Source organism: Calypte anna, chromosome 2, assembly GCF_003957555.1.
Source record: "Calypte anna isolate BGI_N300 chromosome 2, bCalAnn1_v1.p, whole genome shotgun sequence".
NCBI lineage: Eukaryota > Metazoa > Chordata > Aves > Apodiformes > Trochilidae > Calypte > Calypte anna.
This window is the reverse complement of record NC_044245.1, coordinates 32,759,746-32,786,896: the sequence shown is the minus strand read 5'-3', so window position 1 is coordinate 32,786,896 and position 27,151 is coordinate 32,759,746.

Here is a 27,151-nt window from a genome sequence, read left to right as displayed (position 1 = left end):
GGAAAAATGTAGAAGTCAAATATCATTTAGCCAGATTCTAACACTGCAGGCTGCTGCAAGGCTGGCAGCTTTGCTTGGGCTAGGTGGTACAGACTAGAGACTGCTTATATCCTCTCATTTGAATTAACTGATTTTTTCAAAAATCAGTGCATATGTGTAACACAGCCAACCAAAAGATCTATTTCAACAGCAGAATAAAACACAAAACGTAGTAAGAATCTAGAAGAAATTAATATAAACAGGAACCATGAGAGATAGATACAGATAATTGCATCAGTATGCATAGAGAGATGAATTTGCATACAGCTGAATAAAATTAAGGGGAAAATATCAATGCAAGCCATGCAAGAGGAGGTGGGTTCTGTCATTCCTTGGGAGGAGCTGCTGCAGCAAGGGGAAACTGGAAGATGAAGTACTCTCATGTGGAATTCCTAGCCAGGGGCAGTGAATGTGACATCTTTGGCACAGCAAAGGTGAACCACAGTGACAGAGCACCAAACGTGTTTGTATTTCTAATCACACATTTGAGTCCATCAAGCCATGCAAAAGTCTGCTTGTGTTGTATTAACATATAAAAACTAAACATCTGGAACACAGGACACTGGGGCTACTTCCTCACTTCCAGGTTGCTCAGACTCTGCTTCCCAAGCAGCCAGGTCCCCTGACAGCACTGCTGCATTTTTCATTATGATACTAGCACACACAGCTTTACATAAAAACAGATCACTTTGTCCCTGAGGCTTTTGCTCTTCCCATGCTTTTACTTGCTTCATCTTTTTTTTTTTTTTTTTTTTTTTTTTTGTCTTTCTAAAACTAGCCATGGCCTCCCATTCCCCTTCCTCTGTCCTTTTTTGTTTATTTCCTCCCTCCCTTCACTGGCCCTCTTTTTAAGTAGATCCATGTTTTGTTCCTGTTACCTGTGCTACACTGATTCAAGTGGCTCCCAATGTTTTACTATATCTGTTCTCACAGCATATAGGGATATTTCCCCTGTTTGACAGATGAGAGGCTCAAGTGCTTCAAGGATTGAGTGTATAGATACAGAGAAAGCTGAAACCAGTCAGTTAGTTCTCTCAGGGTCCTGTGTTGCAGTAGTTTCCTTGGGACCATAACAAACTAACATGGGACAGGGCAGGTCGCTGAAGTCTTGTGCTAGCAATACCTCTCTCCTTTCTCACTTTTCCTTATCTCCCAGTCCCTCTTACTGTTTTTTGTGCTCCCTTTTTTAAAAAATAAAAACAGAAAAGGAAAGGAAAAAAGATGCCCTTTCCCCCTCCTTTCTTTTCATTTCACTTTTCCTTCATGCACTTACAATAAGAACAATTTTGGGGGGCTGTCTAATTTTTCCCCTTTAAAGTAAATGCACCAACTGTGAAGCTGATGGAGAAGGACTGGCTGCTCCAAAAGGACATGTATCTTGAGTGCCCCAAAATGGTCAGGTATGCACAAATCAAAATTTTAACAAAATAGGCCATTACTCTGCACTCACTCTTGAGGAGAAAAGCAGCAAGCTTCCTGGGCCAGGAGGTACTCAAGTCTCTAAAGGTGCTACAGAAAGACACAGGTGAAATAAGAACATTGAGGAATGGCAAAGCTTCCTCCTCGTTATGCCAAACATCCTGCCATGTTGCAGAATGGGATGGAGGCACAAGAGAAGCAAAGAGATGTCGGGCCTTGGAGTATGAACTCTTGAGAGTAGTCTGCTCAGTTTCTATTCCACATGGAATTTCGACATGAGTGAGAAGATGTACTCTGGTGTTTAACATACTCTGGTGTTTGGGTAGGCATTGAATACTGTGTCTTATCATCTGTTCATGATTTATTTTTTTTTAATTCATTCTAAATCTGTACACAGAAAGGAGAAAAGTATTTTTAATGGGAAGCAGTTGAGAGGAAGAGAAATATTTCATATATGAGCAAAAGAGACAGAAAGGTCCTGATGCTTAACAATAGGTGCCCCCTTAGCTTAGATCTTACTTTTCTTACTCATACAAAGCTCACTGTGAGATTTGTGCATGCAAATAGGTCTCCAAATGCAGCTGCACTGCATTCAAGGTCCCACGGGGGAAGCCTCATCTTTTCAGTAACAAATCATTTGCCCATGTGCTAGAAAACATTTGTGGGAATTAAACCCAGCTCCTCAAATCTCAGACATAAATAACCTCCTTCCCAGGAGTGGTGAGATGCTGAGGTTTTTCCCTCAAGAAGCCCCTAGAGGCTGAGGGACCACCTGTTGGTGAAGAAGGAGTTGCTGACTGGTCTGAAGCAACAATGGGGAGGAGAGAAGTAAGTTTATTTGGGGATTTTTTTATTCATTGAGATCTCTTAGCCTGGACCTGTGTGTTTGTGGGTGGACTAAAGCGTGGTTGACAGCCTTTCATTGGCATGGCTTTAGTATTTTGTGCCTGTGGTTGGCAGGAGACGAGATCCACCCACAAACATTACAGTATTTTTATACTTGGCTTGAATATCTGTCCCCAAAACCACTGTGTAACAAACCAAATCATTCGCGAAACACATTAGGACTTATTTTAAAAGCAGTGCAATTCCAATGCATCATATTCCCTAATGGGAAGAGTGGCTTAAGTTGCTTGTTTCTTTAGTAACTGGAGCCACAGGTGGGCTGAAAGACGCCTGGGTGGAAGAATTCAGAAGGGACTTTCACAAGCTGTTGGCAAGTGGAACAAGGTGACAATGTTTTCAGCACTGCCCTTTTTCCCAACATTTAAAATAAACCCTCCCTGTGATAGAGACCTTTAGGAGATCTCTGTACCAGATAATTACATTGTAATGGAGATCAGCATGTAACAAACAGGGTCCCAAGCTTTGAGTCAGACTGCTCTCACATGAAAATCAAGATGCTTGAGCTGCAAAACCATTCAGGTTGTCTGGGACAACTGCATTTGTATTTTCCTTGCAACTTTATTAATATTTTAATAGGAAGACAAGATGATCTGCTGCAGCCTGTGTGAGAGCCTCTGTCACAGAGGCAGGAGGGGCCATCCTGCATGGCCTTGCACCCCACAGAGAGGTGAGGGGGCCCCTTCTTCCCCACACCACCCTGCAAAGGGCACAGCCTGAGCCCAACTCACCTTCTGCATCTGGGGACTGGAGAAAGGATCAAAACCCCACTGTGGCACATCATTCCTATTACACAAAAAACACAGCACAGAAGGCACTGGGCAACCTTTCTACCTGTGGTTTGGAAAAACAGCCATGCAAGGACACCTGGTAGCTTAAAAACCTGCTGTACCCAGAGATGAATTGTGAACCTGGGCCAGGGGGCACATTCTGACTCCTCTACCACGGGCTCCTGCTGTGCTGAGGGTGCATCTTTCATCCTCCCAGCACCTTGAGTTTCCAGCCATAAAATCAGAACGTGCTTCTTCCCTGCCTCCCGGGCATGCTGAGAGGATAATCACCTTGGAGAGATCATCAGACACCGCAGTGGTTGTGGGGGACAGTGGGAATGTAGCAGCACCAGAGATAGAAGGCTGTGGGCACAGATGTCTGTGTATGTTATCCCGTGGGCTGGTTACTCACCTCATGTGTTCTGACTCGATAGACACACACACACACTCACGAACTGAGCACAGGCTGTTTGGTTATCTGCCCCAAGCTGCCTTTTACAGACATCAGTTGCATAACCTACCTAGATAAGGGTAACACACAAGACAGCTTCTCACCTTTTTTTTTTTTTTTTTTTTAAAGTATAGCTTGGAGTCAGAGAATAAACTTCTCCTTGAATATGTTTTGCTTTTCCTCCTTTGCTCCATTCCCTATTTAAAAAGCAAGGCTTGTTTTTTATTTTCATAAACTAAATTATGTACTCCCTCTAGTGTCAGAAATTGCATACAGGTTTAAACCACGTCTGATCAAAGGTTCCTATAAATGCTAAAGGAAGGTTCAATTTCATTTTTCCACATTTCAAGGTTAATAAATTATAGTGATATGTGGAATTGATAACAGTCCTACATGTTGCTGTTCTGCCTCCTCAGCACTGCAGCCATTGGAAAAGAAATATATTAGTAAACAATGAAATAAAATAAATACTTGTCTTTTTTTTAAAGCCAGGTCTCAGATTAAGGCTTTCTGCTACCTTCTTTAATTCCAGTTCCAAACTGCTGCTTTGAAAGGAGACATCTGAAAACCCGAATTGTTCAACAGAGATGTGCCAAAGGAAAGAGCTAGAATCAGAGAAGAATCTAGGGAAGGACCATTGAAATTTAGCAGCAAAGGAAAAGGGAGTGTCCTCAGTGCCATGGGATCTGTCATGGTTTCACAAGCTTTTGCAGATCTTGTTCTACTTTAAGATGTGAGCATTTGGAGCACCCAGGGCAGGGCAGCAACCCCACAGGGCTGAGCCCTTCAGCTGCACAAGGTGCTCAGTGCTGCTTCTGCTCCAGGAGGACCAAAGACAGTCACACTTCAGAGGCCACATACTACCCTGCCCAGCTTTCCTGAGGCATCATTTCCAAGAAGTCTGGTGGAAGGAATGTCTTCTGTTGCAGACAGAAGAGCTCCGCTGGCTTCCAACAGCAACATATTGACCAGGACATCAAGTGTCCTCTATGTTTTTTTCCTCTGATGCAATTTTTAAATCATGGGTAGAGGTAACACCCTCTGTTTTCCACTAATTGGAAAAAATTACTGTCCCTGGCTGCTGGCCACCTGCAGAGACCTTCCTGCCAAGCAAGATCACAGGAATGCCCAGCTTGCTAGGGTGAGCAGTGACAGGTGGAAGCAGAAAGCAGAGGAGGGTTTTCAGCTCCAGAGGAGGTTTGAGTCTGGAGTTTTCATGCAGAGGTTCCTAAAAACAAGGACACAAATACTGAGGCCATGAGTCTGGACATCAGTAGCTGTTGACCACTCACAAACAAAGCTCCTTTCCTCTGGCCACTTGACCACTGATTATACATCTAATTTTATCCAGCCACTTTGAAAGAACTATCATTACTCCTTGCCTAATCCTCCCTCTAAACATCCTGCACCAGACTGGCAGGCCATGGCTGTGGGCAGGGCAGGGGAGGCAGCCCTCATCCATGGTGCCACAGCAAAGCTGCAGAGGGGCAGGGATGGATGCTGCACCTTTGGGGACGGATTGTGGGCCCAGGTAGGTCTGGAGGAGGTCTAGAAGGTGCTCACATGGGATTTGTATCTGCTTGGATCTCAGCAGCTTTGAAGCCTGGCTTTTAGGGAAGTGGAAGAAAACAGCAGACCTCAGTGCTGTTGATTTCCTAAAAATACACAAACCTGTGCCCTGAAAACTGTGCCACTGCATGGCCAGCCAACCTTTTTACCTAAAATACACCAAGCACTGTGCTGTGTATTCCCCTCCACAGACTGTGGGAAGTGCCATTTAAGGAAAAAACAACCATTTACCAATTTCCTTTTTGTGATGAGACATCAGCCAAAGTTGGACTGCTAGGAAATCTTTTGAAAGCCTGGAAAATATTGCAACAATATGTCCTGGTCAGATAAGGATTTGTAGGGCCAGCTCATCCTGCTTCCTCTTCACCTGGTTGCAGCAGCCAGGTAATACACAGGGCCAGGCAGCAAGCATGGAATACCACCAGCTGGGGGTCCACCATCCACTTTGGTGACCTCCTGGCTCTCAAAACCTAGCCTGCATATCTCAACTGTTTTCAGCTTTTGATCAGAATATCTCCTTCCCCTCAAAACAAGATTAACTATTTAAAGGCATCGTGTATTGTGCTCCATACTTGGATCTCATCCTCAAAGCTGTGGATGAGCACCATGGAGTACCCACCCACCTTCAGCCAGGTGGGTGGCTGAAGTCAGCCAGCCTCAGTCAGGACCTCACAGCTGCTTCATTTAAAAAGAGAAACAAAATGAGCAAGCTTCTTTGAAGCCATTGTGTTTCTTTACAAATCACCTACACGATGTCCTTTCCCTGTAGAGGGGAGCAAGGGGGGGTTTTGTGCTACAACTCCAACTCACTTTCAATCAGAACTTTCCTCTTTATTCTCTCAGGGAGATGCTCCCACATCAGTGTGTGCCTTTTCAAGTCTTCCTGATGCCAGTTGTCACAGACATGTGGTCGCACATGTTTCAGAAAATGCTCTTTTACCCCACCAACCATGCCATCAACCTAAGGCCCTCTCCAGCTCTATGTGTGTGTGCTTGTATGTGCATGTTTTGCCATATGCCTGTGTTCTGGATGGTGATATCTGCTGTTTCAGCTACCTGATTTGGGGAAGGCACTCACTGGCTTCTTCTCAAGCAATCTCCATGGAAATAGGGTTTCTGTATTCCCCAGCTTATCATAGAATCATGGAATGGTTTGGGCTGGAAGGGATTTCAATGATCATCCAGTTCCAGCCCCCTCTCCATGGGCAGGAACACCTCCCACTAGATATAAAACTCCACTAATTCTTAGACATACATCTATTATTTTAAAATTGAGTTTAAGATTCTATTCTCTTTCATTTGATAAGTGGCAAAACCAGTCAGGGAGCTGTAAAGTATTACATAAAATTTTGCCATTGTGATATTCAGTCCAGGTCCCACAAGCAGCTGTGCAAGCTTCTGTCTTGGACTTTTTAGTGCATATCCTTGACTTGGAAATAACTTGGCAGAATGAACATCTTACAGGATGAGGATGTCAGCATGAGACCAGAAAGTAGTCTTCCAGATTGTGCCAGGAGTACTGCATTTAATACTATCATGCTTCATCTCTAGCAATTCACCAACATTTAGGAAGGCACTTATGAGCAAAAAAAATATCCAGAGGTGACTGAATTAACAATATTTCAAGTTGATGACATTTTAAAGATCCTGAGGGCCTGTGAAGTCCCCCAGGAGATGCACAGCTGTAGGCCAAGAGGTAACAGAGAGAAGATGCAACAAGGGAAATATAAATAATTGTTTTTTCACCATGAAAATGGTCAAACACTAGAATATGTGTCACAGAGCAATGTCTTGTGGAGATATTCCAAACTCATTTAGGAAAGGCCACAAGCCACCTAATTTATGTGAACCTTCTTTGTGGAGGAAGCTAGATGAAAGGACCTCCAAAAGTCTCTGACTGAAATGATGCTATGATCCTGTGATTACATGTAATAAAGCCACACAGCAACCTTTCAGCTATTACAGCGAATTCTTCATGTTGCGTGGACAGCAAGAGCAGTGACTAAACCAAAGATTCAATGTGTTTGCCTAACCCCCCGTCCTGGTATCCAGCATTTTAGTTGGCTATTCTCTAACATGCAGAATAATTATCATGCCTATGCAAAAAACAACTCTTCTGTTACTGCCCCACTAGAGGGTGCTTTAGCAATATAAATCTTAAATACTTGATTTAATGCTTTGTAACAGCCATCATGCTAGAGAACTACTTTGCATATTGGAGACTGCCAAATTTTTGAGACACTCTGAAAAACTTTGCAGTAATGGATCCAGGATGCTGCATTTGGGAATGTGTGATAAGCATGCAAATAACCCAAATAAATACAAGAAAGTGTTAGGGATAATTTCCTGAAAGCCAAAAAACTGGAAAGGTTTTTGCACTATCTCTTTCAATAGCAGCTTTCTTGCAAAGGGATAATTTTCTTTTTCTCAGTTTGGAGAAAAATCTTGAGTTTCTCACTTTGAAGAAAATCTTGAGTCAGCTGTCCACAACCATGACATAAGATCCAGTCTATATTCAGGTCGTCTGAGCTGCTGTTAACAGGACTTGAAGGGTTGCTAACTTTTGTGGTTTTGCTGTGAGTGTCCTGATGCCAGGAGTTTTAGGTTTGCTTTTGTTACTGTTTTTGAGGGACAGCAAACAGCATGCTGTTTGCTCGGAAGTGCTAATGTTCCTTGGCACAAAAAATAATGAAAATACAGCCCCTCTGAAACCATCAGCAAAACCTTTGTGAATGTCTGTAGAGCTATCACTGGAGGACAGGCTCAGATTGTGACTTCAAACTAAGAAGACAAATACAAACAAGTCATGAGGAGTGGTTGCAGGTCTAGGGAGTTTCTCCTCTGTTCTGCCCTGGTGAGTCCCTGTGTGGAATACTGTATCCAGTTTTGGGCTCGCCAGTTCAAAAGAAACAGGGATCTACTGGAGAGAGTCCAATGGAGAGTTACAGGGATGATAAAGGGACTTGAACACCTCTATTATGAGAAAGACAGAGAGAACTGGGGCTGCTTAGCCTTGTGAAAAGAAGTCTGAGAAGGGATCTTATTAATGTCTATAAATATCTGAGGGGTGTGTGTCAAGAGGATGGGGCCAATCCCTTTTCAGTGGTACCCAGTAATAGGACAAGGAATAATTGGCTTAAGCCAGAACACAGGAAGTTCCACCTCAGCATGAGGTGAAACATCTTTACTGGGAGGCTGACAAGGCACTGGAACGGGCTGCTCAGAGAGGTTGTGGAGTCTCCTTCTCTGGAGACTTTCAAAACCCACCTGGATGCCTTCCTGTGTGGTCTGCCCTCAGTTATCCTTCTTTGGCAAAGGGGTTGGACTAGATTATCTCTAGAGGTTCCTTCCAACCCCTAACATTCTATAATTTTATGTCACATAAAATCTTTTCATGTTATGAAAAAATGTGGTGAGTTGTACCAAGTCCAATGTTTCACCCAAGTTCTTTTACTTGCCATCATCTTCTGTTGCTGAAACTCAACAGAGCTTTGACATTCATCACCAGGTAAATATGGTAAGCAGTGACTGGGGCATTGTTCAGGCTCACTCTACTGTAGCTTTTGAAATGCATGACAGCACAGTAATAAACCTGCAGGCAGTTTTATTGTAAGCTACAAATCTATAGTTTAGCCCTGTGAGCAAAGCATTCTGCTATTGGCACAGGGTAGTCCTGGTGTCAACAGTAAAGAAGCCACCTAAAACCAACCTTGTTTATGGAGACAGCTGTGAAAACTTGTTCAGAATTACATATAATTCTAAAATAACATGAGAAATGATGAAATGAATAAAAGGAGTAGGAGCCTTACATTTGGTTTTTATTCATCAACAGTGTCTGAGTTTTAAAGCATCCAGATGAAGCCTGGGAGAATTCCACTTTAAGTTCTCTCTTGCATCTACCTTTATCTGGCTGTCCTGGAAGCTAATCTAGTCATGAGCTGAAATCATCTCTGACTCCATTTCAAGGCATGAAAATGCTCTCCCTGGCTGTGTCTCAGCTATTCCCTTTTTTCCTTGAAAACACTGCCTTGTGTGTTAGCACCTTGTCCAACCTCCCTTGGTAGCACACAGTGAAGTCTTCAGGTATTGGGTGAAGGCAGGAGAAAGTGGATGAATATAGGAAGGCAAAGGGTAGTCTGTGGTGTAAGGAGGTTCACAACACTTGCAGAAAGAAAGAGAGGAACGAATACTGCAAAGAGAATGTGTTTCACAGGAATAAGAACCTCTCTCAGATAAGTAAAATCCTACTGGAACTCTTGGAAGCAAATGAGCTAGCAGGACTTGGCATCTCCTTGAAGAAACTACCTGTAGTACAGAAGTGCAGACTCCCTCCTGGCAGGGGATTCTGTGAGGTACAGTCAGAAACCAACTACTACCATCCTCAAGTTCTTCTGCCATCTCAAAGGAAGGAGGGAAGCTCACAGAAACCTCACATTCTTATGGGCAGATATAAATGGATAATTGTGTAAGGGCAAAACTATAAAAGCTCAAGAGCAAAACAAGATACAGAACACCAAGGGACATAGGAAAACAGGATAGATTAATACTTTAACAATATTGAAATGAGTAAGGCAAGAGTCATACAGAATTGTAATGGGGAAGGAAAATTATCTACTGATTACACTGTGAAAAGTACCATACCATTACTTGTCACTAAAAGGGCCATTTGAGATCAGGCAATTAATGTAGTTAACACCAGCAGCTGAAAATAAGAAATGAGGCTACAGCAGGGAATGAGTAGATTGTCAGTACTCACACAGTTCAGAGTGTCTCAGACCCAGTGGTTCAGAAGGACCCCGTGGGGTATTGACACCCAGCCAGATGGTTCAGTTCAGGAGACACTGCTGGAGCCAGGTTAGGTGTCCATGGTCCCCTGCCAGCTCCCCTCCACTTCAATTCCAGGCACTCCTGCTGCTGTGTCCCCATGACAGAAAAGGCTGTTTTTCAGCCCAACCACTGTCCCTGATCCAGTTCCCTGGTCAGCTGTGCCCAGAGAAGAGGGGGTAATGGGGCAGGGACCAGTGGCTGAGGCCACAGACTCTGTTGGGAGGTGATTCTACAAAGCAACCCTTTGGGACCCAGCCAGAGCTGCCACAGAGCTGGTAGAGAGTTTCAGAGAGCTTAGCTAATAAGAGATTTCACAGCAGAGGACTGCTAATGATCTTCCTAAGGGGGAAAAAGAAGGATGAAGAAATGATTGACTGGTCAGCTTATCTTTATTTCCTCTCCCAAATCTGGAGGAAATCAAGCAACTTGTAACCATCTAAAGGAGACAAATGACATCCCCAACACGGGTGTCAGGTATGAAGTATAGAATACTTAGTTCCTCATGCTGCATATGACAATGTAGCAAGCTGTGTGAATTGGAGAGAGGCATTCACTGTCATCACTTCAGTGCCATCACTGTCACTACCCTTGCTTCACTGGCCGACACAACAGACTCATAAACAAGTGAGGGAAATGCATGCTAGCTGAAGGTGTTATCAGGGGTCTGTAACTTGCTGGGGAATCCATACTCAAGGAACAGGTGCCCATAGTTCACCATCAACACAAAATATATCAAGTGAGATTCTCCAGGATCTACCATCCATCCAGTACTATTCAATAATTTCATAAATTACTTAGATGATGAATTGACAAGTACACCTTATTAAATTTTCAAGCAACACCAGTGCTGGAAAGGCTACAAGCACAAAGGAGGACAGAACTAGAATGTAAAACATTCTTGATAAATTAGAAAAATGATCTGAAAGTAATAGGCAAGAAGTCAAAAAGTACATGCAAAGTTCCACATTTATTTCTCCAAATGCAGGATGGAAAATGCCTGGCAACACAGTAGGACTGCAGAAAATCTTCCACCTTTACAGTAAATCACAAACTGATGATGAGTCAAAGGTATCACACAGCAGCAAAATAGGCAAACAACATGCTGGTATACCTGAGCTAGGCTTCCATCTCTGAGCCAGATGAAGAAATTTCTGTCTGCTCAGCAACAATAATGGTCCAGTTTTGGACAGCACTAGCTGTGAAAAATACTGGCCAGCTGGAGATGGACCAGAGAAGAAGGATGAGGATGAAATGAAGTCTAAAAAACATAGCCTGTGAGAGGATATTGAAGAAGATGAGGCTGTTTAGTCCAGAGAAAAGAAGACTGAAGGGTAGTGATGCCAGTTCTCAAATACACAAAAGAGAGCCAAAAATGAAGTATAAGGAAGCTCTTTTCCATGTCCATCCTGAGAAAGGTAAGCAATAATGAGTTGAAATAAAAAAAATTCATAATGGATACCAGCAAAAACACTGAGGCAAGAAAAGGCTTGAGGAGATTGCTGAATAGGAACACAGACTCTGTTTTAGATGTTTTGAAGGACAATTTAGATACTCACCTGAAATAAGTCTAGGTCACTCTGTGTGGAGCAAGGGAATGCTTCCTTGCTCCTAAGGAAACTTTGTAAGTTCAGCTCTCTGACTTTTGACCAGTGGCATGAAAATTTGCAACGAAAGATGTGTGACATAACGAACTGCTTTGAAAGCTTTTTACAAAAAATAGTCATCACTAGCTTAAGGGACTTCTCATATCACCCATGAAGTACATTATTTAAAAAAAAAAATATGGGTGATGGTGTTATCCTTACACATTACTGTGCTTTTCCATACACCCTGAACAAGAGCAGACAGGCAGAGCCACTTGCTGCTGTGCCAGGCACGTCTGTCAAAGTATTTCTCTTGTGTTTATACCAGCAAGTCTGGCATCACCTGACTGATTCTGGTGTAACCTGAGGTTTCTTCTTTTTTCTGCTATTCTCAACTGAAGGCTGAAGCATTCAGAGACTTCCCTTTGCTGTTTCAAGCACCTCTTGCCAGGAAACATCCTTGGATGATCACAGTGCCTGTATGCCCCCCCTGGAAGTTGTGCAACTCCACTGCTTGTGTAGGTATGCAACTAGATTTTTGTAAACCAGTCAGTTAACACTGATTAGCCAAGGTCAGAAATGCCAGCCTGGTATTTCTGAACTGCATAAGGCTTTAGAGAGCTTTTAGGAAGAAACAATGCTGCTTCTAAAATCAGATACCCTGAAACATGGTGACACATTCCTCAACAGCCCTTTTTGCAAGTCCCTGCTGAGCATTGCAGAGGGGTAAGTTGCAGGCAGGTGCAGATGAGCTGTGCACACACAATCCATTACAGGTTGTAGTCAGAGAGGTTTTAAAAGTATCCTGACAAACAGGAGAGCTCTCACAAACAAGAAGAAGTAGGGAGGTAAATGGAAGGGCAGGAACTTCTTAACTCACTCGAGAAGCTTAACCTGCCTCTCCTTTTGGGAAGCTACTCATTCTTCACTGTACAAGTGATACTTCCAAAGGGAAAAAAAAGTCAAACTAATCCTTTCATTAAAGCAAAAGTCCCCTAAACTGCTCATCCTGTTTGAGCAAAGGGGCAATAGGGTCCTACAACCAAGTCATAATTTGTCATGCATAAGTACTTATCATGACACCATAGGTCCTGTTTTACCTCCTCCGAAACCAGGAGTAAGTTCAAACTCATGTTATTTCATCTTGGTAATGTAATCCCATCTCATCACAACAAAGAATAACTCCCTGCCATTACTGGACTTATTTCCTATCGGTAATTTCTTTATTAAATTTATTAAATGAAATACTTTAAAACATTCACCAAAGACGTCTGCCATGCAGTAACCAAGGAACTGTACTGAGAAAACTCTGCCCAATAAACTCCCAAACCAAAGACATGCTTGTGTTACTTCATTTTAGCACGCTCTTGCGCATACTCAACATGATGCAGCATTTAATTACAAGGTCAGCCACTATTTTTTCCATGGTGCTCTTCACATGGACAACTTGACTGCCATGAGTAGTCAGCTGTCAACTAATGAGCACTCTCCATGTTGAATCCTGACCTCAGCAAAGATCTGTTAATTCTCTCATGAGTTTTCTACAAATTATGGCCTCTTAATACCTTCTGGCTCAATTCACCGTCAGGTTTAGGTGCCAAAAGTGGTCTGAGGAGCTGATCATGACTGATGACCACATCTTAAAGCCTTATTTGCTGTTAGCTGAGCCCCAGCACCACATGTTTTCTCTGGGCCTAAACCCTTTCTTACACAATCATCTTCTAATTCATTTTGTTACACAGGTCAGCTGAAATATCCAGCTCATCTCTGCAATGTTCTTAATACAAACCAACTCAATCACATGTGATAGGGTCAGCTTCACCAGGGACCTACTTATGGAAAGAACTGAGAGGGACTTTACAGGGACCTTTCAGGATGGGTAGAGAAGGAGATGATGGGACTCAAGGGTGCCTGGAACAGACATAAAGGGATGGTTGCTATGAGGCAAGTGGGAGTGAGGGACCAGAATACCTTTTAGCCTCTTTGGCTAAGTGCAGCAGGAATTCATCTGGAAGAGACCCAGACATTTTGGAAGGAGGAATCCGTCTCTATTAACATCCTTTATCACTTTTGCCTCCATTCCCGAACACAACAGACTTTGGCCTCGTCCTCACTGGAAGGACTAGGCATGCTGTAATTAGGTTCAGTCACAACTGAATACAATAAGCTCTTGACAAAAAATGTAAATTGTTGCATTTATTAGAAAAATCTCACTAGAATACCTCTTTTCTCTGAATAAGGTTCAAATTCCAATTATTTCCTAATATTATTAGCATGTGATATTCTTTTATTCTAATCCTACAGACGTGTGTCGCTCACAAGAGCCTAGTGGTGTAGAGCTGGATGAGGCCACCACTATGCATGGATCATGAATACACTGATTATACCAGGGACCTTTAATATGTTCCCTAAAAGTAGGAAGGGGAAAAAAAAGTAATAATTTTCGCTGCTGTTGCCACTGTGAGTGCAACCTTCTAACATGGGAGAAGAGTGGAATGAATGTGACATTTTGTTTTATAATCAGTGGAACAGCATTGAAATGTTTAAGCTGTCAGTTACAGTGTTTTATAGGGCTATAAGTCGTGACCACTACTGAAGTGTGAAGAAAACAACGTATGTCATTATTTTACCTTCTGTGTAAAGGCAAAAAAAAATAATAATAAAAAAAAAAAGCAATTGTTCAGCCTAGTTGTTGTTTTTAGTTTTGATTCCTATGCCTGTCAGACAGCAGTTAGCAGGACTTTTAAAGTGCATTATCTCTCTGCTGGTGTCCAATGACAAGCAGATACGGTGCATATTCATCAAGCAATTATTTATATCACGACCTTTTACAAAGCAGTCAATTACTCGTAAGATTTTTGCAGTGAGTGATATTTCTAATAAACTGTTAATTTTACTCCATAAATTGTTCATGTTTTTAAGCTGGGAAACTAAAAACTGTGAAATTAAACCTACAGTGCAAGCTGTGCGAATGGGATCTATGAGACTGTGACACAGTTTCAGGTCACTCTAATGTAATAAAAGTGCATCATTACAACAGAAATTAAATGGAGCTGCAGATATTAATATCTGCACAACAGGTTTTTATGAGAATAAACGTATGTGACCCACCAAGGTAAAGAATGTACACAGATTTCTTCAGTGCTACCACTGGGGCCAGCCTGCAAATGGCATCTGCATCAAACTTACCCTCAGGCCTCCTGCTGCAGCATCTCTGTTAGACACCTTTACCCCTCACTGCAGCTCTGCCAGCTCCCTGCTGTCAAGATGGCACGGACACACATGAGCTGAAGCTTCCTGGTGTTAGTGACACATTTCTGCTGCAATTCAAAAAGCAGGAGGCAATTTTGGGAGTCAGGCTATGTACTCCTTCAAGAAGGCCAAATGTTCTCTGATGTTAATGGAGGTTTTGTCAAAAAAGAGGATAACATCCTCCAGACACACCTGGCTTGTCACAGCCTACATTTCCCAGATCACAAAATTTGCTGAGGCTTTGTTTAGTTCTGCCAAGGGTCCTGATTTAATAGGTACTTCACAAACCAACACTGCAGGCAGGCATCTGGCATTATTGTGAGAGCCTCAGATCTCAATTTCCCAGATTAAGTTCTTAAATGTTTTAAGGAAACAAACTCTTCCCAAAGGGCCATGAGTTGCTTTGCCTCATTTTCAGAAGCAATGGAGGCTCTACAGACACAGTCCACCATCCTGCAGAGAGGCATCTCCTTCCACCTGGGTTTCCATGAGATCAGCCATGGAATACCACCAACATTCTCCAAACTACTGATGTCCATGAAGTGCTACTGAAATCCAAAATACACCTGGAGGGTGGATCGAGCCATGTAGGAGCCCAGGTGCTACTGAGAGTAAAACAGCCTCTGGCCTCTAGGGCTGGAGCTGACATTGGCACTGGGTGCCAGCGCATCATGCTGGGTGATGCTCCTATACATATTCCTTCCTAAACACAATTTCCTGCTGGCAGACAGTTGGGTAATGTACTGATATAATCAGAAACTGAGCACTTATTATTTTGTCAGAAGCATGAGAATGAATTTTAAAATAATAAATTCGTACATTTCTCCAACAGGAATCAAAGCCAGGAGAATAAGATAACCCTTCTCCAGGACTACCATCTTTATTGCTAAATTCCAGCACGAAGCAATTTTTCAGGAACATCTTCCAAAAATAGAGGTGAGAACAGAAACACTGATTTTACACTTTTTGTACAAGAACCATATCATTCATGTTGCTCATTAATGTTTTATATCTCAACAATTTTCTGTTCCTCAACAATGTACACCAAGATAAAGCCTACCTCATTCTGTGTTTTCTAAATGGATTTTCTGCACCTTCTCAATGCAGAATTGCCTTATAGCATGTGAGTAACTTAGCAAAATGCTTAAAAATTTGATTCAGGTCTTTAAAGTGTGGCTTATATTCACACAGCAGAAACTTTTTTTTTTATTCCCCATTGCCTTGTCTCTACCCAGAATTCAGACTAAGAGAAAATGTCTGCAACGTTTCAACAGTACCAGGCTTCCTGAATGTTGAGCTGAAGTAACAACTAATAAATGACTTTTGAAGCCTACAACTTTTTTTGGCAATATTCTTTGATCGTCAAAATATACAGCATAAAGTAGGGCTCTAATTGTATCTTGCTTGGTGCTGTCTAGCACTCTGGGCAGCAAAGAAAAATCTTGTTTCACCCTGTAGAGAAAGTACTATATGAGGTGAAGACTAAAGGCATTTTATCTACATGTGTAAAGCAGTATTTAGGGAAAAAGGTAGCTGAAGTAAAGCATCTGTTCCAGCCTCTTTAACTCATGTAATAATTTCAAACTGGCATTTATTGGTGAGAAGATACCAGCAGAGCTATCTCCGACTGCTTCATTGCCGGCAATAGGCAGCCCTGAAAATAATGATTCAGAAATGCCAGTTTTGTCTTCCAATGTACCCACCAGGAAAAAAATTAGAGTACCACAATAAAAAGTGCAAAACGAGTCTGCTATTTTTTTCTAACTGCCCACAGAGAAAAATGAAAAAAAAATCTTTTTTTTTTTTTCTCATAAAAGTGCTTTTGTACAATCTCCCAATCTAATTTTGTTTCAAATCCAATCTCCCAAGAAAGCAGAAACAAGAACTTACAAGAGAGTAGAATACAGAGTGTATTTCTGCCATGAAGAAAAATCCTCATATGCTTTCAAGGTTGTGGTAATTCCAGTCTTCGAAAATCAGTTGAACAATTACAGTACATGTAGTTTTGGTGGTGAATAACTGGAAAAGATTAATACTTTTGCCTTACAGCTAATGGAGTGGTACACACCACCTGCTTAAGAATACACTAATAGTATTGAACACAATTCGTTTGTGATTTCTCCTTGCATTGTGGGATCAAATGGCAAAGAGGGAAAAGATTTCTCACTTGAAACATCTCAGGTGGATGAGGAAGAACCAGTGACATTTTGGATCTTCAGCTACTGATGTTATTTCTAAGTAACAAAACCTTCATGGCCTTCCTGGTGGCATTTTTCAAACTGTTGATGGCAGAGATGTTTGTGGACACAACTGTGAAGGTACAACTCCTCAGAGTGACATGACTTTTCAGGAATTTTCCAGATAATTTAGCAGGTGACAAGGCTTAAGGTATCATCTGGGTTGTCATATAGGTGCTAAGTTCTGCATTTCACAGCCCTAGAAAGGACTTTGTTTTAGAAGCTAGCTAAGAGGCCACCATGCAACACTTGGCTCAGGGAAGGGAGGCACCAATGCCCTCCCTTCGGAGAGAACTAGGATAGATAAGGATGATATGACTCATAAAAACCTAAAGTAATTTAGGTTGAAAGGGATTTTCCTGGGTTGTCTGGTCCAACCCTCCAAAGAATATTTACATCAGCCTGCCCAGTGGCTTGTCCAAGTCACACTCTGAATATCTCCAGGAGTGGAGATTTCACAGCCTTTTCAGGCTGTTCCAGAGTTTGACTGTCCCCATGATAAAAGATTTTCTTCCTGTTATCTAATTGAAATATTTCTTGCTGCAACGTGTTCCTTTCCTCTTCTCCTATCCCTATGCACTTCTCAGAAGGGTTAGAGCAGAGTTCAGAAGACGTATTTCTGATACGATGCCTTCATAGGTATATGGTAGTAGTCATTTTGAAGTCCAATACCAATTTACCTGAATGGTCAGGAAAGCTGAGGTAATGCCAATTCTGAGTCTGAGCCAGTGAAAAGTTACAGGTTTCTAAGTCATAAGGCAGTGCTACCCTTCATTCTGTTCTAGCATTAAATTTAACCACCATCATAAAACTTTGCTCTTTGTCTCTGAGGTGCAAGAAATTGAGTTTTATTGCAGGCAAGACCTGCACAGAGTTCACTTTCTGCCAAACCGGGTTCATCTGAGAGACATTTCTGAGAATAAATGGAGCAGATTTCAGATAGATTTCAGGGCAGGGAAGACAAAGACTAATTCAGCCAGCACCTGGCCAGGGTGTCCAAGATCCTACTGTCTGAAACAACGGAGCCTCTTTCTGAGTGGAAGTGAACAAACTTCTCTCAGGAGGGATACCTGCAGGATGAGAGGAAGGTTGAGAAGAATGTTCATATTTTCTGTTTGTCTCTTTGGGGAACCAGCAAATGAGGACAAGCAGATCTTCCCTGGTTGGTTTCTTTCCTGGGTTTTGTGCTGTTCTGCTTGCCACAACTTAGATTGAAACCAAGGAGCTGGCTACAGTTTTGACCCACAATACAGAATCACAGAACTATTGAGGCTGGAAAAGACCTCTAAGATCACTGAGTCCAGCCTATGGCCTAACACCACCACCACATCCAGCCTTTCCTTAAACACCTCTAGGGATAGTAACTCCACCACTTCCCTGGTCAGTCCATTCTAATGCCTGATCTTCTTCTCCTTGAGGAAGTGCTTTCTGATACCCAACCTAAACCTCCCCTGCTGCAGCTTCAGGCCATGGCCTCTCATCCTGTCACTCATTGCCTGGGGGAAGAGCCGGACTCACTCCTGACCACAGCCTCCCTTCAGGTAGTTGTAGAGCATTGCTCAATGTCCCAGAAGAAGAAACACAGCCTCCAGGGAAAGCTGGGAGAAGTTTTGGGACAACAAATTTTCATTCATTCTTAAGACTGGTCTACCCAAGAAAAGGTGAGCCTTTCATAACAGCCATTTGATTAGCTGTCAACTACCCGGAGCTCCATATAAGAGGTAACAAGTTCTCAGTGTTAATCAAACATCAGAAGTAGCACAGCTTGAGAAATTACAGGGTTTACATAAAATATGAAGCTGCAAGATTACATGTGTGTTGTCAATCCTGTTGAGAAAATTAGCATTTGTGTTGACTGGACATTTTTTAAGAAGAAAGTGTGACCTTCCTGTAACCTAGCAGCAGGTGAAACATTTCATCACAAAATCACAAAATTACTGTGCTTTCCTGGCCCTATGCCTGTAAAGGAAAAAGAAACAAAACAGTCACAGCAAAATTATAGGATTTATAAATGTAGTCATTTTTGTGTGAAATACTGCTATTTTGAATGTACTGAATATCAGCCCTGGGAGAAAAGAAGTGTTATTACATCTACAAATATATATATATAAATGTAATGGCTGAAGTAGAGAATCATATGATCAATGTAGAATGACCTGAGGTGCTCAGATATGCCTCACTGATGTCAGCTCTCACAAAAACTCTGTATATATATATACAGAGGGGAAATATAGAGGGGAAAACCCTCATCTCCATTTTAGAGTGGGAAAAGCTGAAGTCCCCACTGTTAGAAGCCTTCCTGACCATCAGAAATTTAATTGTCATGTGAGGAGCAGAGAGAGAGAAAGCTCCAACACACAAAATGGTCTTTTAAGTAAAAAGGGGTTTCAGTGATGATGCTCTTTATTGAAGCATCTTCTTTCTGTTCCTTATTGCACCCAGTGAATTTCAACATAAAAAGCTTTCCAAAGTGATAGGGCATGGTGCAGCCACAAACAGAACTTCGTAGTCCCAGCCTCTATTATGTCATTCATTATCATTTATTTCTCATATAAGCAGCTTCCTTTAGTTTTCTTCTATTTTTTTTTCATAGTCATGTCTCTCAGTCAAATTCAAATCTGAAAAATACTGTTGGTATTTCATTCTCCTCTGCTACCACTGTATAGACTGCCTCTTGGAATTACTTGTGGGAGAGTAGAAAACCTTTTCACCAAGTATTGGCTATGGAGGATTTGCCATTGGCTTCTCAGAGCAAATGTAGGAGTGCAAATAATTGTGTTTTGGTTTAATACTGCCAGTATTAAATTAAACTTCTTCATGGTGTTGGCTTGGAATCAGCAATGAACCTGAGTCCACTGCACTTCAGATGTACCTATGCCTGCACAGGACTGGAATAAAACAAATATTTTGGCTCTGTGGGTCAATTGGACAAAGCAAATCAATCCTTTTCTGCTTCTTTTAAAAAGGAGGCCACATATGCTAACATGAGGTGTAGTGAAATGAGGCAACCAGGTGCCACTAATTGCCAGGGAGTGAGCATGAGCTTGTATTAAGCCCACCTGTGCCTGATTAGGGAGGGCCCCCACTGCGCATGAGCAGGACCAGGGGGCCAGTGGTGGAGAATGTGGGCACAGGTGGGCTTAACACAAGCTCATGCCCACTCCCTGGCAATTAGTGGCACCTGGTTTCACTACAATGAGGTACTATTACTTCTATAACAGAGTGGGGAGCATGTCTTCAAGCACAGCAAGATCCCTGAGGGTGACCAACAACCTCTGTTCAAACACTCCTGAAACATGTACATGCCACCATCAGTATTTTAAATGCATTTCATGCAATCATAGAAAAATCCAGATTGGAAGGTACAAAGAAGAGTGATGCTTCTCAAATGCTTTGAAAAGGGATCCTGGAATGGCAAAGGAAGAGCCAACTCCCCATATCCCTTTAGGTTAGGTAAGGACCACTCACTCCTTGAGGAAAACATGTGGCAAAGGACCTCTGCAAGAGACTATTGGCAAGGAATTACATTGGAGCTATTTAGTCCCCATTCTTCTTTCATTAGAGCATAATTGCAGTGGGAGTACAGAAGCAGGAAACTCAGGTTCCTCCTAACCCCCCATTCTGAGCCTGGGCTTTAAGCCAACAACAAAAAAACTGATGGCAGGAGCATTAAAGTCAATTTGCAGCATAGAGAAGTCTTCCAGGAACTTGCTGTAGAACACAAAATGTCTCAGTGGCAGAGAAGCTTACAAAGGTAGGAGTGCAACAGGGAGGTAAAATAGGCATTGGGATTGACTTATTCAGTAGTGAAGGGGTTAAGTCTGGACATAAAATTGGGCTGCACTCTCTCTTCTGTGAAGCCCAGCATAAGGATGGTTTCTTCCAGTTTTCACTCTTTTTAAACTACGTTTTCCCTATGAAGTACTGAAGACTCTGCCTTAGAAATGGCAGATCCCAGAAGACAGGGAGATCACAGTGTAAGACCACAGATATGTCTAACTGATGTAAAAGACAAAGGATTTGAGTTAAGAAATACACAAACATTAGTAATTTATATAAACTGTGTAAATCATACTGCTTTCTATAGGACTAATCCAAAAATCACAGAAGTCTGTGAAGTCTTTCCACCAAATTAGTCCAACTTGGAAATCAAGACAAAGTATTATTATGTGAAAGTAATTAGGAATAATTAGGAAATTTGAAATAACTAAGTAATCCCAAATAATTATGAATAATTTGGAGATAGTTAGAGAAGTTAGGGATACTATAATTATTCCAAAGATAATATATTGCTAAAATAAATAATTCATATAATGATACTTAAATAAGACAGTGCCTAGAATAATTAAATACAGCTGAATGTAATCAGCTTTAAACTTCTTTAAAACTTTTCCAGTCTTGCTGGGAATTTTTCCTCACTGGTGCAAGTTATGTCATGCTTTGGGGTGATTTTGTGGTTCACCAACTCATTTTATTTAGGCAATTCAACAACTGAATGGAGAGCATAATCTTCAAGTTAAAAGCAACACACACCATTTTCAACCTCCTTAGCAATCTGGACTCTCATGACAAAATTATTTTTAATATTCACAGATCACAGCCTTAAAAAAATGCTTGGGGAATAGAGAAAAATATAATTAATTGCCATGACCTGAACTACTTTTTTTTCTACATGCAAGACACTGATTGTTTAGTTAACATTTTTTCTTGACTGTTCTGAAGGGCTGGAAGGATTATTATCTGGACTTAATCATTTCATAATCATTTCATAAAGCACTACAGAGTCCAATCAGAAATGTTTACAAATCGCTGAACTGATCCAATACCTTTGCCTGGTGTGCAAGTTTGTCACCCCTAATTAGATGCCCCTTGAAAAGGAATGCCAAAACAAAGCTTGGGGTGGTGATGACACAGTAGGTACCAACAGGGATTGACATAAGTACCTCTGTACAGTGAGGGACCATCCTGTCATCACTTTCTGCTCTTTTTTAAGCAGCTCACATAAGGCAGATGCCCCATCAGAGCGTCAGGTGGGAAGGAAGGGTGTGAACTTGTGTGTGTGTGTACAGACCACATGGGCTGCAGAACATCAGCTCTGCACTAAAAATATCACAGGGCTGCAGAAATTGCAGGTCACGGGTGCAGTGTTGTCCTAGGAGGTTCCTAGGATTTTAAACAAAACAAAACAAATCAAAACAAAACAGAAAACCAACCAAGGCTGGACCTGAGCGATTGCCATGGGTGAAGCAATGGTAACTGAGCGGGCATCAATACCCAGGTTGTTGTCAACAGTCAGGTTACGGTGTCACTGTAAAACCTCCTTGGGCATGGTGCCACCTGAAGACTCCCAGCCTGTGAAAGGCATGGATCTCATCTGGCAAGACTGTTTGCAAGTCTGTGTACTCATGGCCCACCATCAGCTGAGGAAAGGTGACCCTTGTGCTGGTGTATAACACAGGTCAGCAGCCCTTGACTGGCTGAGTGGGAGAGTGAGGGCAAGAAAAGGAGAGGGAGGGTGCAGCAGGTGAAAAACCATCTCAACCGAGATCTCGACTTAGTGCCTGAGATGGATTCAGGGCAGGACCTGGGCACTGTGACCATCTCCCTTTGCCAGATCTCTGCAGAGGTACAAAGCAGTAGGCAACTACACTACTCAACCCCTGGCAAGCCCTGCAAACCAAGACTGGGGCAGCTTCCTCTGCTTTGGACTTCTCTCCATTTCCTGAACAGCTCCTGCCCTTCCTCCAGATTTTTCCCTCGACAGGACATCTTCTCCTCCAAATTGCCCCTTGCAGAGGGTGCAGCTTGCTACAAAGATGGAAGTTATTCTTCTTGGAGCATGCATTGAGTCCTTGCTGGGTGGCTGCAGAGCAGACCAGGTGGTGCATCATGAATGTGCACAGACCAGGACCATGACCAGTGGGTGTGATCTTCAGAGGAACAGAAGAGAGCAGAGGGGACAAGCCACAGCAGCTGGTGGCAGCTGAGACTGGAGAAGACACCACAGAATGTGCTCCTGCAGCTGCTTAGTGGATATATGGGTACAGCTGTGATGTAGGGAGCATGGCTACCATGGACTCATATCCCTCTCAGCCAAGACCAGACTCTGTCTGCATGTTTGCACCCAAGCAAGATCCCAGGAACTTGGTGCCAAAGACTGTGTGGTAGAACTGTCTGTCCCTGACAGCCATCTAATCAAACAGCATAGGTCCCTGATGTTGCTACCTCCTCCTCTTCTGGGCTCCTGAAGCTCAGCAACCCCCCTTGCTACCTTCAGTGTGTCCCCCACTCCTTTGCACAGGCTCTGCAACCTCTCAGGCTCTGCCTTGGTCTTCAGAGAGGGATGGGGAGAAGGGGGGGAAAGGAGGCTGTCATGATCAGTCTCTTTCAAAATGCTATTGGTAATTTTGGGGTTGAGAGGAGCCCTCAGGAGGCAAATCAGAAGTCAGCTGGGTTCCTTAATGAACGCTTGCGTGGCTTTATTAAGACACTTCTGGGAAGAACAGATTAGACATAGTAACTCGATTTCAAATACTAAGATTAGACAATGATCTAAAGATAGCTATAGTTACAGGGCTCTGTGGTATATCAAGGTTAAGTAAGGTAGAAAGGATATTTTTGTTAAAAATCAATATTATGACACAGAGGTTAACCATAAAGAGACTGACAAAAAGCTGTACAGCCCTGGGGTGCAGCAAAGCAGTGAGCAATCTGATTCCCTTCAGGGGAAAGGGATCAAAATGATTAAGTGATCTTTGAAAATATTAAGATCTATGGTCTGACTTCCTAGAATAATGTGATAAATACTTTTTCCTACTTATTATAAATATCCTCTCTGCCTTTCCTGACAGAAACTAGAAACTCACATTTTTAAAGCTAAAGAATAAAAAATAACAGTTAAGAGAACAGAGGGGAAGGGAGGAAAGAGGGAAGGGAAGGGAAGGGAAGGGAAGGGAAGGGAAGGGAAGGGAAGGAAGGGAAGGGAAGGGAAGGGAAGGGAAGGGAAGGGAAGGGAAGGGAAGGGAAGGGAAGGGAAGGGAAGGGAAGGGAAGGGAAGGAAGGGAAGGGAAGGGAAGGGAAGGGAGGGAAGGGAAGGGAAGGGAAGGGAAGGGAAGGGAAGATGGGCTGTTGACATCAGAGGTTGTTACACAGCTCTACATGTGGTTGTATTATGTGGTTGTATTATGTGATCATAATAAGGTTTCTGGTTTTCCTTACTACCAGCTAAGAAGTAGTTTCCTCCAAAAGATTTCTGTTTTTTTCTAACACTCTTTCTGATACAACTTTATGATGTCTATGCCTCTATGTATGCTATGACAAATGGCTTCCTTAGCACAACTAAGCAGTATTTTCTTTTTATTATGCTCTAAAACTGCTTCCTCTCCAGGTTACATTTAAGTTGATCAGTATGTGTTGATCTGTGTTTGCAGCCCTCTGACCTGGTTTCATCTTGTGTTTGTTCACTCTAGTGGAAGGATATATGCACACATGAGTGTAATCCCTTCCTCACTATGGGGTTTTGATACTTGTTTGCAGCAATGTTAAAGCTAGTTATCAAGCTTATTTACTTAGATTAATAAAATTGTCTTCAGACTACCTCTGACAACCTGAGCTGTTTCGCACTCCTCTCTGCTTTTCCCTTGTGGAAAACGTGCATAGCTGGACCAGAGCACATCCTCCCAATTGCATTTGGCTTAGTCAAAAAAGAGAAAATTAAAGCAACAATGATTTGGGTTACAGGCAGCTGATCAATTGCTCTGCCATAAGTGCATCAGTGGGTCCCTGATTACCACCTTTGAGTGTGCCTGTGCCCATGCAAGGCAGCTGAGAGGCTGCTGCACATTTCCTACGTGCTACAGACACGAGTGTGCAGCCAGGAGGTTGCTGCGGGAGGGCTGATGTGCTGCAAGTCCACGCTCTGCCATACATCATGGGAGAGGGTTCCTCTCTCCCTCCCTTACACTGGATTAGCTGAAATAGCATCAGCTGTGGGAAGCAGCTTGGCCCAGTTCTCTCAAGGAAGCTGGAGAGCCAATTTTATAGAGGTGCAGTTTCTTGTCTGTGCCACCAGCACATACCCAGATCTCAGCAGATATAATCTGTGATTTGTGGATTGATTTGATTTAAGTCATGCTACTGTAGGGTTAGGTTAGATATTCATGATTAAGAATAAGAGTGCTTTAAATAAAAAGATGAGTGTCTATGTAGGAGGCTGTAGCAGGCTAACTAAATCAGATACAAGTCACATCTGGGGGCTTGTTTTTTTCATTTGGACCGTAGTTCAACTGAGCAAAACTGAGCTGTAAAGCTTGTGCTGGGCTGTGATTCACATTCCTTTTATAAAAAATAAAATTTGCCTTTTAGATTTCTACTTCAGTGTTCTTTTCTTCCTAATTGTTTCTTTCACCTTCCTATTTTTTCCTTCCTTTGCTGCTTTTTCTCCTCAGTGCTCACTGATGGGAGGAGTGCTGTGCCAATTATCTAATAAAATTCTGGCAAAAATTCAATGGCACTCATTATGTATGACATTCAAAAAAAAAAATAATCTAAATTATGATTGAAAAGTCAGGGATCTGTTTTTTCCAATAGTGATAAAATAGCAGACTTCCTTTTGTTAACACTCTTGTCTTCAGAAGGGAGTGGGAAAGGACACAAGGGTGATTTGAATAAGTGCAGTTATCCAAATATATTTCTAAATATATTATATTTAATAATACATTTCTATTTTCCCTACCACCCACCTCCTCTAAGACAACTTATCTTGAGCTCAGTTTGTGAGCATCCACAGAATCACTGCTGACAGTGTAGATTACACCCAAACCCAAAACTCTTTTAAAGAGTTCTTCTCCAAAAGCTGAAACTGCTGGTGTGACACAATATCAGGTGCCTGACATACAGTGGTGAATGGGAGACAACCCAAAGTTTCCAGGGTGCTGAGTTTGTGCTGTGGTGGCACCAGAGGGAAGGTGGGCTTTACTCCAGAAAACATTGCACACTCAAGGATTCAGTCACAGATTGTCATTTGTACTTACCAAATACTTCAAGTATAAACACAGCTTAAAGAGACCCAAAGGGTATGTCTAAAAGGTGCAACTAACAGATGTCACAGCTTCCTGATAATAAAGAAATCTTCTGGCCACGTCCAGCTCTGGGTGGCCCTGAGTGCGGGACTGCCCTGAAAGAGCCTTGCTTGGGGCCAAACAGAAGAGAGTGAAGCCCTTCTCCTGCTCTCAGAAACCCTGATTTCACCACAACTGAAAAAACAGATGGCCCCAGACTACAAGCAGGGAGTTTTGTGGTCAGTGAAAATACATGTGGTATTCATGATGCTGATGGTCCATCAGTAAAGCAGAGAGGCCCTCTGCTCTGCTTGTGGCACAGCTCTAGAAGAGACTGACAGCAATTTCTCTGCAAAGTGTAAAGCTGTTAAGAAAATGTCAGAAAAAGACAGCTCAATGACCACATTTTTCAATCTTAACTGGCAAGTGAAAAGAAACATTAATTGTCTGTTTATGTCATCTCCTCCCACAGATGACTGATGCAGAATACAATTTAAGGTGGCATTAAAATGTAAGGTGGGTGTTATAATTTGCCTGAAATACTTCAGCAGGTTTCAGGTTTTGTTCCAGAAATTATCTAAAGGTTGCCATTCTACCAATGCCCTTGTAAGTGACCTACATCCTCTGCCATTCAGTATGGAACTGCGCAGAGCCATGATTTACACAGCCTTGCCAGCAACGACAGTGTTTTAGTACATGATGTTCATTCTTTTGCATAAAAAACTTATTGGAGGTTGGGTAAGTATCAGTCTGGTACACTGCAAGCCTCAGAGCCAAATTCTGCCCCAAGTTCATCAGTTCCTCTCACCTGCATCATGCTTTCCCTGCCATGGGAACTGTTATGTACAGTTATATAAATATTATGTATGGCAGTGATGCTCAGGCTGCACAGGCCAATGCTTTCTAGAGGTGGATTTACAGATCTGTATTTAAAAATACAGGAACTTGCTTGATGATCCTTAAACAGGTATGCTTCTGGCCTCCTGGCTTAGCCTGAGTAGTTAGAGACACAGCATCTTGCTTTTTTCTTTTTTCTTTTTTT